Source organism: Durio zibethinus, chromosome 5, assembly GCF_047325235.1.
Source record: "Durio zibethinus cultivar Kanyao isolate XHJ-2024 chromosome 5, ASM4732523v1, whole genome shotgun sequence".
Lineage (NCBI taxonomy): Eukaryota > Viridiplantae > Streptophyta > Magnoliopsida > Malvales > Malvaceae > Durio > Durio zibethinus.
Genome location: NC_143166.1, coordinates 16,489,701 through 16,502,662, shown reverse-complemented (window position 1 = coordinate 16,502,662; position 12,962 = coordinate 16,489,701).

Below are 12,962 nucleotides of genomic sequence, written 5' to 3'. Positions count from 1 at the left end.
ATGGGCTCGGGCATGTGTTGGTGCCACATTTTTCTTCACCAGGGCACCATGGCCGGGTTATCGTCGGAGAACCTGACCGGCGGCATTAGGGTTTCGATGATCGGGGGGGCCAGGGAGGTGTGCGCACATGATGTGCGATGGGTGCTGGTACTTGGCCCTTATATTTGCCCCCTATCCCTCTTCAAACCTCGAGAACTCACACCTTCTTAAAAAGCATTTGAGATTTTACAGGTTTGCTGCCAGTAGCCATTAAAGTGTCTGAAATGGGGACACTTTTTTCAAATGGTCACAAGATCTTGTACACTTTGAGTTTTTACCTGAATTTTTTGTGCATGCCAACAAAAATATAGGGATCACATCAACCAAGTTTCAGCCCGAAAATCCTTTCGAAATAATTTTAAAAAATCCCGAACCGCAAAAAAAATAGAAAACGAGTCGTCTTGCTATGAAACTTCATGTGAAGGCTTAAGGGACCATTGTATGAATTTATAAGCCATAAAAATGGCATTGGCACGTAGAAATATGAAGATGTGCCTAAACCCACCTACCACCCTATCGATTCACGGCTTGCGCATCCCGTCTCTCTGGCCGACGTAGTGCCCGCCCGCCCGCCCGCCCGCTCTTTTCGTCGGTTGGCTTAGGCATATGGAGTTCATTCCCAGTCTAAGATCAGATCGAACCGAGGGTTATGGTAGCAAGATTGATAGCACACAGAGGGGGACCCGACCGAACAACAGCTTCCTCATCCTGCCCCTCTGGCCCATTGAGCACCCGCACGCTCGTTTCGTGGGTTGACTTAGGCATACGGAGTTCATTCGCAGTCTAAGCATATGGAGTTCATTCCCAGTCTAAGCATAAGGAGTTCATTCCCAGTCTAAGATCAAACCGGACTGAGGGTTACGGCAGCACATGTTGGGCTCGGGCATGTGTTGGTGCCGTATTTTTCTTCGTCGGGGCACCATCACCGGGTTATCACCAGAGAACCTGACCGGCGGAATTGGGGTTCTGACGATCGGGGGGGCCAGGGGGTGTGCGCACATGATGTGCGATGGGTGCTGGTACTTGGCCCTTATATTGGCCCCCTATCCCTCATCAAACCTCGAGAACTCACACCCCCTTAAAGAGCATTAGAGATTTTACAGGTTTGCTGCCAATAGCCATTAAAGTGTCTAAAATGGGGACACTTTTTTGAAATGGTCACAAAATCTTGTACACTTCGAGTTTTTAGCTGAGTTTTTTTGTACATTACAAAAAAAATACAAGGATCACGTCTAAAAAAGTTTGGGGACAAAAATCCTTCCGAAAAAATTTTAAAAAATCTCGAACCGCAAAAAGTTTTGAAAATCATGAAAAATAGAAAACGAGTCATCTTGCCATGAAACTTCATGTGTAGGCTTAAGGGACCATTGTATGAATTTACAAGCCATAAAAATGGCATTGGCATGCAGAAATATCAAGTTGTACCTAAACCACCCTGCCAACCTATCGATCCATGGCATGCGCATCCCGTCTCTCTAGCCGGCGTAGTGCCCGCCCGCTCGTTTCGTCAGTTGGCTTAGGCATACAGAGTTCACTCCCAGTCTAAGATCAGACCAGACTAAGGGTTGTGGCAGTAGGATCAACAGCACGCAGAGGGGGACCCGACTGATCCCCAGCTTGCGCATCCCGCCCCTGTAGCCGACCGAGCGCCCGCACGCTCGTTTCGTGGGTTGACTTAGGCCTATAGAGTTCATTCCCAGTCTAAGCATACGTAGTTCATTCCCAGTCTAAGATCGGATCGGACCAAGTGTTGCGGTAGCACTTGCTGGGCTCAGGCATGTGCTGGTGCCGCATTTTTCTTCGTCAAGGTACCATCGCCAGAGCATCGCCGGAGAACCTAACCGACGGCATTGGGGTTCCGATGATCGGGCGGGCCGGGGGTTGTGCGCACATGATGTACGATGGGTGCTGGTACTTGGCCCTTATATTGGCCCCCTATCCCTCATCAAACCTCAAGAACTCACACCCCTTTAAAGAGCATTTGAGACTCACACCCCTTTAAAGAGCATTTGAGATTTTACAGGTTTGCTGCCAGTAGCCATTAAAGTGTCTGAAATGGGGGCACTTTTTTCAAATGGTCACGAAATCTTGTACACTTTGAGTTTTTAGCTGAATTTTTTTATGCATGCCAACAAAAATACAAGGATCACGTCTACCAAGTTTGGGGCCAAACTCCTTCCAAAAAAATCTTAAAAAATTCTGAACCATAAAAAGTTTCAAAAATCGTGAAAAATAGAAAATGAGTCATCTTACCATGAAACTTCACGTGAAGGTCGGGACCATTGTATGAATTTACAAGCCATAAAAATGGCATTGGCTCGTAGAAATATGAAGATGTGCCTAAACCCACCTACCACCCTATCGATCCACGGCTTGTGCATCCCGTCTCTCTGGTCGGCATAATGCCCGCCCGCCCCCCGTCCGCTCTTTTCGTCGGTTGGCTTAGGCATACAGAGTTCATTCCTAGTCTAAGATCAGACTGGATTGAGGGTTGCAGTAACAGGATCGATAACATGCAGAGGGGGACCCGATCGATCCCCGGCTTGCGCATCCCGCCCCTCTGGCCGGCTGAGCGCCTGCACGCTCGTTTCGTGGGTTGACTTAGGCATACGGAGTTCATTCCCAGTCTGAGATCGGACCGGACCGAGGGTTGCAGCAGCACATGCTGGGCTTGGGCATGTGCTGGTGCCGCATTTTTGTTCGCCAGGGCACCATCGTCAGAGAATCACCAAAGAACCTGACCGACGGCATTGGGGTTCCAGCGATCGGGGGGGCCGGGGGGTGTGCGCACATGATGTGCGATGGGTGCTGGTACTTGGCCCTTATATTGGCCCCCTATCCCTCATCAAACCTTGAGAACTCACACCCCCTTAAAGAGCATTTGAGATTTTACAAGTTTGCTTCCAGTATCCATTAAAGTGTCTGAAATGGGGACACTTTTTTCAAATGGTCACAAAATCTTGTACACTCCGAAATTTTAGCTGAATTTTTTTGTGCATGCCAAAAAAAATACAAGGATCATGTCTATGAAGTTTGGGGCCAAAAATCTTTGTGACAAAATTTTAAAAAATCCCGAACCGCAAAAAGTTTCAAAAATCATGAAAAATAGAAAATGAGTCATCTTGCCATGAAACTTCACATGAAGGCTTAAGGGACCATTGTTTGAATTTACAAGCCATGAAAATGGCATTGGTATGTAAAAATATGAAGATGTGCCTAAACCCACCTACCACCCTATCGATCCACGACTTGCACATCTCGTCTCTTTGGCCGACGTAGTGCCCGCCCGCCCGTCCGCCCCCTCGTTTCGTCGGTTGGCTTAGGCTTACGGAGTTCATTCCTAGTTTAAGATCGAATCAGACCAAGGGTTGCAGGAGCAGGATCGGTAGCACGTAAAGGGGGACCCGGCCGATCCTCGGCTTACGCATCCCGCCCCTCTGGCCGGCTGAGTGCCCCCACGCTCGTTTCATGGGTTGACTTAGGCATATGAAGTTCATTCTTAGTCTAAGCATACGGAGTTCATTCCCAGTCTAAGATCGGATCGGACCGAGGGTTGCGGTAGCACATGCTGGGCTCAGGCATGTGCTGGTGCTGCATTTTTCTTCGTCGGGGCACCATCGTCGGAGCATCATCGGAGAACCTGATCGGTGGTATTGGGGTTCAGACGATCGGGGGGGCCGGGGGGTGCACACATGATGTGTGATGGGTGCTGGTACTTGGCCCTTATATTGGCCCCCTATCCCTCTTCAAACCTCAAGAACTCACACCCCCTTAAAGAGCATTTGAGATTTTATAGGTTTGCTGCCAGTAGCCATTAAAGTATCTGAAATGGGGACACTTTTTTCAAATGGTCACAAAATCTTGTACACTTTGAGTTTCTAGCTGAATTTTTTTGTGCATGCCAACAAGAATACAAGGATCACATCTACTAAGTTTGGCGCCAAAACACTTTTTGAAAAAATTTTAAAAAATCCCAAACCGCAAAAAGTTTCAAAAATCATGAAAAATAGAAAACGAGTCGTCTTGCCATGAAACTTCACGTGAAGGCTTAAAGGACCATTGTATGAATTTACAAGCCATAAAAATGGCATTGGCACATAGAAATATGAAGATGTGCCTAAGCCCACCTACCACCCTATCGATCCACGGCTTACGCATCCCGTCTCTCTGGTCGGTGTAGTGCCCACCCGCCCGCCCGCCCGCTCGTTTCGTCGGTTGGCTTAGGCATATGGAGTTCATTCCCAACCTAAGATCAGACCGGACATAGGGTTACGGTAGTAGGATCAGCAACACGTAGAGAGGGACCCGATCGATCCCCGGCTTACGCATTTAGCCCGTCTGGCTGGCTGAGCGCCCGTAAGCTCATTTCGTGGGTTGACTTAGGGATACGGTGTTCATTCCCATTCTAAGCATACGGAGTTCATTCCCAGTCTAAGATTGGACCGGACCGAGGGTTGTGGCAGCACATGCTGGGCTCGGGCATGTGCTGGTGCTGCACTTTTCTTCGTCGGGGCACCATCACCGGAGCATCGTCGGAGAACCTGACCGATGGCATTGGGGTTCTGACGATCGGGGGGACCAAGGGGGCGTGCGATGGGTGCTGGTACTTGGCCCTTATATTGGCTCCCTATCCCTCATCAAACCTAGAGAACTCACACCCCCTTAAACAACATTTGAGATTTTACAGGTTTGCTGCCACTAGCCATTAAAGTGTCTAAAATGGGGCACTTTTTTCAAATGGTCACAAAATCTTGTACACTTCGAGTTTTTAGCTGAAGTTTTTTGTGCATGCCAAAAAAAATACAAGGATCACGTTTACCAAGTTTTGGGCCAAAACCCCTTTCAAAAAAATTTTAAAAAATCCCGAACCGTAAAAAGTTTCAAAAATTATGAAAAATAGAAAATGAATTGTCTTGCCATGAAACTTCACGTGAAGGCTTAAGGGACCGTTTCATGAATTTACAAGCCATAAAAATGGCATTGGCATGTAGAAATATGAAGATGTGCCTAAACCCACATACCACCCTATCAATCCACAGCTTGCACATCCCGTCTCTTTGGTCGACGTAGTGCCCGCCCGCCCGCCCTCCCGCTCGCTTCGTCGGTTGTCTTAGGCATACGAAGTTCATTCCCAGTCTAAGATTGGACCAGACCGAGGGTTGTGGCAACAGGATCGACAGCACGCAGAGGGGGACCCAGTTGATCCCCGGCTTGCGCATCCCGCCCCTTTGGCCGGCTGAGCACCCATACGCTCGTTTCGTGAGTTGACTTAGGCATACGGAATTCATTCTCAGTCTAAGATCAGACCAGACCGAGGGTTGCGGCCGCACATGCTTTCCTCTGGCATGTGTTGGCGTCGCATTTTTCTTCGTCGGGGCATTGCCGGAGAACCTGACTGGCGGTATTGAGGTTCCGACGATCGGGGGGGCCGGGGTGGGTGTGCGCACATGATGTGTGATGGGTGCTGGTACTTGGCCCTTGAATTGGCCCCCTATCCCTCATCAAACCTCAAGAACTCACACCCCCTTAAGGAGCAATTAAGATTTTACAGGTTTTCTACCAGTAGCAATTAATGTGTCTAAAATGGCGACACTTTTTTCAAATGGTCAGAAAATCTTGTACACTTTGAGTTTTTTGCTGAATTTTTTTGTGCATGCCAACAAAAAAACAAGGATCACGTCTACCAAGTTTGGGGCCAAAAATCTTTTCGAAAAAATTTTAAAACATCCCAAACCGCAAAAAGTTTCGAAAATCGTGAAAAATAGAAAAGGAGTCATCTTGCCATGAAACTTCACGTGAAGGCTTAAGGGACCATTGTATGAATTTACAAGCCATAAAAATGGCATTGGCACGTAGAACTATGAAGATGTGCCTAAACCCACCTACCACCCTATCAATCCACGGCTTGCGCATCCCGTCTCTTTGGTCGGCGTAGTGCCCGCCCACCCGCCCGTCCGCTCATTTCGTCGGTTGGCTTAGGCATACAGAGTTCATTCCCAGTCTAAGATCAGACTGGACTGAGGGTTGTCATAGCAGGATCGGCAGCATGTAGAGGGGGACCCGATCGATCCCCGGCTTGTGCATCCCGCCCCTCTGGTCGGCTGAGCACCCGCACGCTTGTTTCGTGGGTGGACTTAGGCATGCGGAGTTTATTCCTAGTCTAAGATCAGACCGGACCGAGGGTTGCAACAGAACATGCTGGGCTCGAGCATGTGTTGGTGCCACATTTTTCTTCATCGGGGCACCATCGCAGGAGCCTCGCCGGAGAGCTTGAGCAGCGGCATTGAGTTTTCAAAATTCGGGGGGGTGTGCGCACATGATGTCCGATGGGTGCTGGTACTTGGCCCTTATATTGGTCCCCTATCCCTCATCAAACCTCGAAGACTCAGACCCCCTTAAAGAGCATTTGAGATTTTATAGGTTTGCTGCCAATAGCCATTAAAGTGTCTGAAATGGGGACACTTTTTTCAAATGGTCCCAAAATCTTGTACAGTTCGAGTTTTTAGCTGAATTTTTTTGTGCATACCAACAAAAAAACAACGATCACGTCTACCAAGTTTACGGTCAAAAATCCTTCCGAAAAAATTTTAAAAAATCCCAAACCGCAAAAAGTTTCAAAAATCATGAAAAATAGAAAAGCAGTTGTCTTGCCATGAAACATCATGTGAAGGCTTAAGGGACCATTGTATGAATTTACAAGCCATAAAAATGGCATTGGCACGTAGAACTATGAAGATGTGCCTAAACCCACCTACCACACTATCGATGCACGGCTTGCGCATCCCGTCACTCTGGCCGATGTAGTGCCCACCCGCCCGTCGGCTCGTTTCATCGATTGGCTTAGGCATACGGAGTTCATTCCCAATTTGGCACCGCATTTTTCTTTACCAGGGCATCGCCGGAGATCCTGACCGACGGCATTAGGGTTCCGACGATCGGGGGGGTGTGCGCACATGATGTGTGATGGGTGCTGGTACTTGGCCCTTATATTGGACCCCTATCCCTCATCAAACCCTAAGAACTCACACCCCCTTAAAGAGCATTTGAGATTTTACAGGTTTTCTACCAGTAGCCATTAATGTGTCTGAAATGGCGACAATTTTTTCAAATGGTCAGAAAATCTTGTACACTTCGAGTTTTTTGCTGAATTTTTTTATGCATGCCAACAAAAAAATAAGGATCACGTCTACCAAGTTTGGGGCCAAAAATCCTTCCGAAAAAATTTTAAAAAATCCCAAACCGTAAAAAGTTTCCAAAATCGTGAAAAATAGAAAAGGAGTCGTCTTGCCATGAAACTTCATGTGAAGGCTTAAGGGACCATTGTATGAATTTACAAGCCATAAAAATGGCATTGGCACGTAGAACTATGAAGATGTGCCTAAACCCACCTACCACCCTATCGATCCACGGCTTGCGCATCCCGTCACTCTGGCCGGCGACGTGCCCGCCCGCCCGTCCACTCGTTTCGTCGGTTGGCTTAGGCATGCGGAGTTCATTCCCAGTCTAAGATCAGACCAGACTGAGGGTTATGGCAGCAGGATCAGCAGCAAATAGAGGGGGACCCAGCCAATCCTAGGCTTACGCATCCCGCCCCTCTGGCCGGCTGAGCACCCACACGCTCTTTTTGTGGGTTGACTTAGGCATACAGAGTTCATTCCCAGTCTAAGATCGGACCAGACCAAGGGTTGCGGCAGCACATTCTGGGCTCGGGCATGTGTTGGTGCCGTATTTTGCTTCACCTGGGCACCATCGTGAGAGCATCGTCGGAGAACCTACCCGGCGACATTAGGGTTCCGACGATCGAGGGGGTCGGGAGGAGCTGTGCGCACATGATGTGCGATGGGTGCTGGTACTTGGCCCTTATATTGGCCCCCTATTCCTCATCAAACCTCTAGAACTCACACCCCCTTAAAGAGCATTTGAGATTTTACATGTTTGCTGCCAGTAGCCATTAAAGTGTCTGAATTGGGGACACTTTTTTGAAATGGTCACAAAATCTTGTACGCTTCGAGTTTTTAGCTGAATGTTTTTGTGCATCCCAAAAAAAGTACAAGGATTACGTCTACCAATTTTGGGTTTAAAACTCCTTTTGAAAAATTTTTAAAAAATCTCGACCCGTAAAAAGTTTTAAAAATCGTGAAAAATAGAAAACGAGACGTCTTGCCATGAAACTTCACATGAAGGCTTAAGGGACCATTGTATGAATTTACAAGCCATAAAAATGGCATTGGCACACAAAAATATGAAGATGTACCTAAACCCGCCTACCTCCCTATCAATTCACGGCTTGCGCATCCCTTCTTTCTGGCCGACGTAGTGCCCGTCCGCCCACTCGTTTCATCGGTTGGCTTAGGCATATGGAGTTCATTCCCAGTCTAAGATTGGACTGAACCGAGGGTTGCGATAGCAGGATCGGTAGCACACAGAGGGGGACCCGAGCGATCCCCGGCTTGCGCATCCCGTTCCTCTGGCCAGTTGAGCACCCGCACGCTCGTTTCGTGGGTTGACTTAGGCATACGGAGTTCATTCCCAGTCTAAGATCAGACCAAACCGAGGGTTACGGTAGCACATGCTGGGGTCGAGCATGTGTTGGTGCCACATTTTTCTTCACCGAGGCACCATCGTCGGAGCATCACCGGAGAACCTCACCGGCGGCACTGGGGTTCCGACGATCGGGGGGGCCGGCGGGGGGGTGTGCGCACATGATGTGCAGTGGGTGCTGGTACTTGGCCCATATATTGGCCCCCTATCCCTCAGCAAACCTCAAGAACTCACACCCCCTTAAAAAGCATTTGAGATTTTACAAGTTTTCTGCCAGTAGCCATTAAAGTGTCTGAAATGGGGACACGTTTTTCAAACGGTCACAAAATCTTGTACACTTCGAGTTTTTAGCTGAATGTTTTTGTGCATGCCAACAAAAGTACAAGGATCATGTCTACCAAGTTTGGGGACTAAACTCCTTCCAAAAAAATTTTTAAAAATCCCGAACCGTAAAAAGTTTCAAAAATCATGAAAAATAGAAAACGAGTCATCCTACCATGAAACTTAATGTGAAGGCTTAAGAGACCATTGTATGAATTTACAACCCATAAAAATGGCATTGGCACGCAAAAATATGAAGATGTGCCTAAACCCACCTACCACCCTATCGATCCAGGGCTTGCGCATCCCATCTCTCTGGCCGACGTAGTGCTCGCCCGCCCGCCCGCCCGCTCGTTTCGTCGGTTGGCTTAGGCATACGGAGTTCATTCCCATTCTAAGATCAGACCGGACTGAGGGTTGTGGTAGCAGGATCAGCAGGAGGAGAGCAGGACCCGACCGATCCCCGGCTTGTGCATCCCACCCCTCTGGCCGGCTGAGCACCCGCATGCTCGTTTCATGGGTTGACTTAGGCATACGGAGTTCACTGCCAGTCTAAGCATACGGATTTCATTCTCAGTCTAAGATCGAACCCGACCGAGGGTTGCGGCAGCACATGCTGGGCTTCGGCATGTGTTGGTGTCGCATTTTTCTTCATCGGGGCACCATCACCAGAGCATCACCGGAGAACCTGACCGACGGCATTGGGGTTCCAGCGATCGGGGAGGCCAGGGGGTGTGCGCACATGATGTACGATGGGTGCTGGTACTTGGCCCTTATATTGGCCCCCTATCCCTCATCAAACCTCGAGAACTTACACCCCTTTAAAGAGTATTTGAGATTTTACAGGTTTGCTGCCAGTAGCCATTGAAGTGTCTGAAATGGGGACACTTTTTTCAAATTGTCACAAAATCTTGTACATTTCGAGTTTTTAGCTGAATTTTTTTGTGCATGCCAACAAAAATACAAGGGTCACGTCTACCAAGTTTGTTGCCAAAACTCCCTTCGAAAAAATTTTAAAAAATCTCGAACCGCAAAAAGTTTCGAAAATTATGAAAAATAGAAAAAATGAGTCGTCTTGCCATGGACCTTCATGTGAAGGATTAAGGGACAATTGTATGAATTTACAAGCCATAAAAATGGCATTGGCATGCAGAAATATGAATATGTGCCTAAACCCACCTACCACCCTATCGATCCACAGCTTGCACATCCCGTCTCTCTGGCTGATGTAGTGCCCGCCCTTCTGCCCGGTCGCTCATTTCATCGGTTGGCTTAGGCATACGGAGTTCATTCCCAGTCTAAAATCAGACCAGATTGAGGGTTGCGGTAGCAGGATCGACAGCACTAGAGGGGGACCCGATCGATCCCTGGCTTACGCATCCTGCCCCTCTGGCCGGCTGAGCACCCATACGCTCATTTCATGGGTTGACTTAGGCATACGGAGTTCATTCCCAATCTAAGATCAGAACGAACTGAGGGTTACGGCAGCACATGATGGGCTCAAGCATGTGTTGGTGCCGCATTTTTCTTGCCAGGGCACCATCGTCGGAGCATCGTCGAAAAATCTGATCGAAGGCATTGGGGTTCCGACGATCGTGGGGGCCGAGGGGAGTGTGCGCACATGATGTGCGATGGGTGCTGGTAATTGGCCCTTATATTGGCCCCCTATCCCTTATCAAACCTTGAGAACTCACACCCCCTTAAAGAGCATTTGAGATTTTACAGGTTTGCTGCCAGTAGCCATTAAAGTGTCTGAAAATGGGGACACGTTTTTCAAATGGTCACAAAATCTTGTACACTTCGAGTTTTTAGCCGAATGTTTTGTGCATGCCAACAAAAGTACAAGGATCACATCTACCAAGTTTGGGGCCAAAACTCCTTCCGAAAAAATTTTAAAAAATCCCGAACGACAAAAATTTTTGAAAATCATGCAAAATAGAAAACGAGTCGTCTTGCCAAGAAACTTCATGTGAAGGCCTAAGGGACCATTGTATGAATTTACAAGCCATAAAAATGGCATTGGCACATAGAAATATGAAGATGTACCTAAACCCACCTACCACCCTATCGATCCACGACTTGTGCATCCCGTCTCTCTAACCGGCGTAGTGCCCACCCGCTCGTTTTGTCTGTTGGCTTAGGCATACGTAGTTTATTCCCAGTCTAAGTTCAGTCCGGATCGAGGGTTGCAGCAGCAGGATCAGTAGCACGTAGAGGGGGACCCGACCGATCCTAGGCTTGTGCATCCCACCCCTCTGGCCGGTCGAGAACCCGTACGCTCGTTTCGTGGGTTGACTTAGGCATACAGAGTTCATTCCCAGTCTAAGCATATGGAGTTCATTCCCAGTCTAAGATCGAATCGGATCGAGGGTTACAACAGCACCTGCTAGGCTCGGGCATGTGTTGGTGTCACATTTTTCTTTGCTGGGGCACTATCGCCGGAGAACCTGACCGACGGCTTTGGGGTTCCGACGATCGGGGCGGCCGGGGGGTGTGCGCACATGATGTGCGATGGTGCTGGTACTTGGCCCTTATATTGGCCCCCTGTCCCTCATCAAACCTCGAGAACTCACACCCCATTAAAAAGCATTTGAGATTTTACAAGTTTGCTGCCAGTAGCCACTAAAGTGTCTGAAATGGGGACACTTTTTTCAAATGATCACAAAATCTTGTACACTTCAAGTTTTTAGCTAAATTGTTTTGTGCATGCCAAAAAAATACAAGGATCACGTCTACCAAGTTTGGGGCTAAAACTCCTTCCAAAAAAACTTCAAAAAATCTTGAACTGTAAAAAGTTTCAAAAGTCGTGAAAAATAGAAAACGAGTCATCTTGCCATTAAACTTCACGTGAAGGCTTAAGGGACCATTGTATGAATTTACAAGCCATAAAAATTGCATTGGCACATAGAAATATGAAGATGTGCCTAAACCCACCTACCACCCTATCGATCCACGGCTTGCGCATCATGTCTCTCTGGTCGGCGTAGTGCCCGCCCGCCCGCTCGTTTCGTTGGTTGGCTTAGGCATTCAGAGTTCATTCCCCACCTAAGATCGGATCGGACCGAGGGTTACGGCAGCAAGATCGGCAGCATATAGAGGGGGACCCGGCTAATCCTCGACTTATGCATCCCGCCCCTCTTGCCGGCTAAGCACCCGCACGTTCGTTTCGTAGGTTGACTTAGGCATACGGAGTTCATTCCCAGTCTAAGCATACGGAGTTCATTCCTAGTCTAAGATCAGACTGAATCGAGGGTTGCGCAGCACATGCTGGGCTCAGGCATGTGTTGGTGCCGCATTTTTCTTCGTCGAGGCACCATCGCCGGAGCATCATCGGAGAACCTGATCGGCGGCAATGGGGTTCCGACCATTGGGGGGGCAGGGGTGGGGGTGTGCGCACATGATGTGCGATGGATGCTGGTACTTGGCCCTTATATTGGCCCCCTATCCCTCATCAAACCTCGAGAACTCACACCCCTTTAAAGATCATTTGAGATTTTACAGGTTTGCTGCCAGTAGCCATTAAAGTGTCTGAAATGGGGACACTTTTTTCAAATGGTCACAAAATCTTGTATACTTCGAGTTTTTAGCTGAATTTTTTTGTGCATGCCAAAACAATACAAGGATCGCGTCTACCAAGTTTGGGCCCAAAACCCCTTTCGAAAAAATTTTAAAAAATCTTAAACCGTAAAAAGTTTCAAAAATCATGAAAAATAGAAAAGGAGTCGTCTTGCCATGAAACTTCATGTGAAGGCTTAAGGGACCATTGTATGAATTTACAAGCAATAAAAATGGCGTTGGCATTCAGAAATATGAAGATGTGCCTAAACCTACCTACCACCCGTCTTTCCGACCGACATAGTGCTCGCTCGCCCGCCCACCCGCTCGTTTCGTCGGTTGGCTTAGGCATACGGAGTTCATTCCCAATCTAAGATTGGACTGGACAGAGGGTTGTGGCAGCATGATCAACAGCACAAAGAGGGGACCCGACCGATCCCCGGCTCACGCATCCCGCCCCTCTGGTCGGCTAAGCACCCGCACGCTCGTTTCGTGTGTTGACTTAG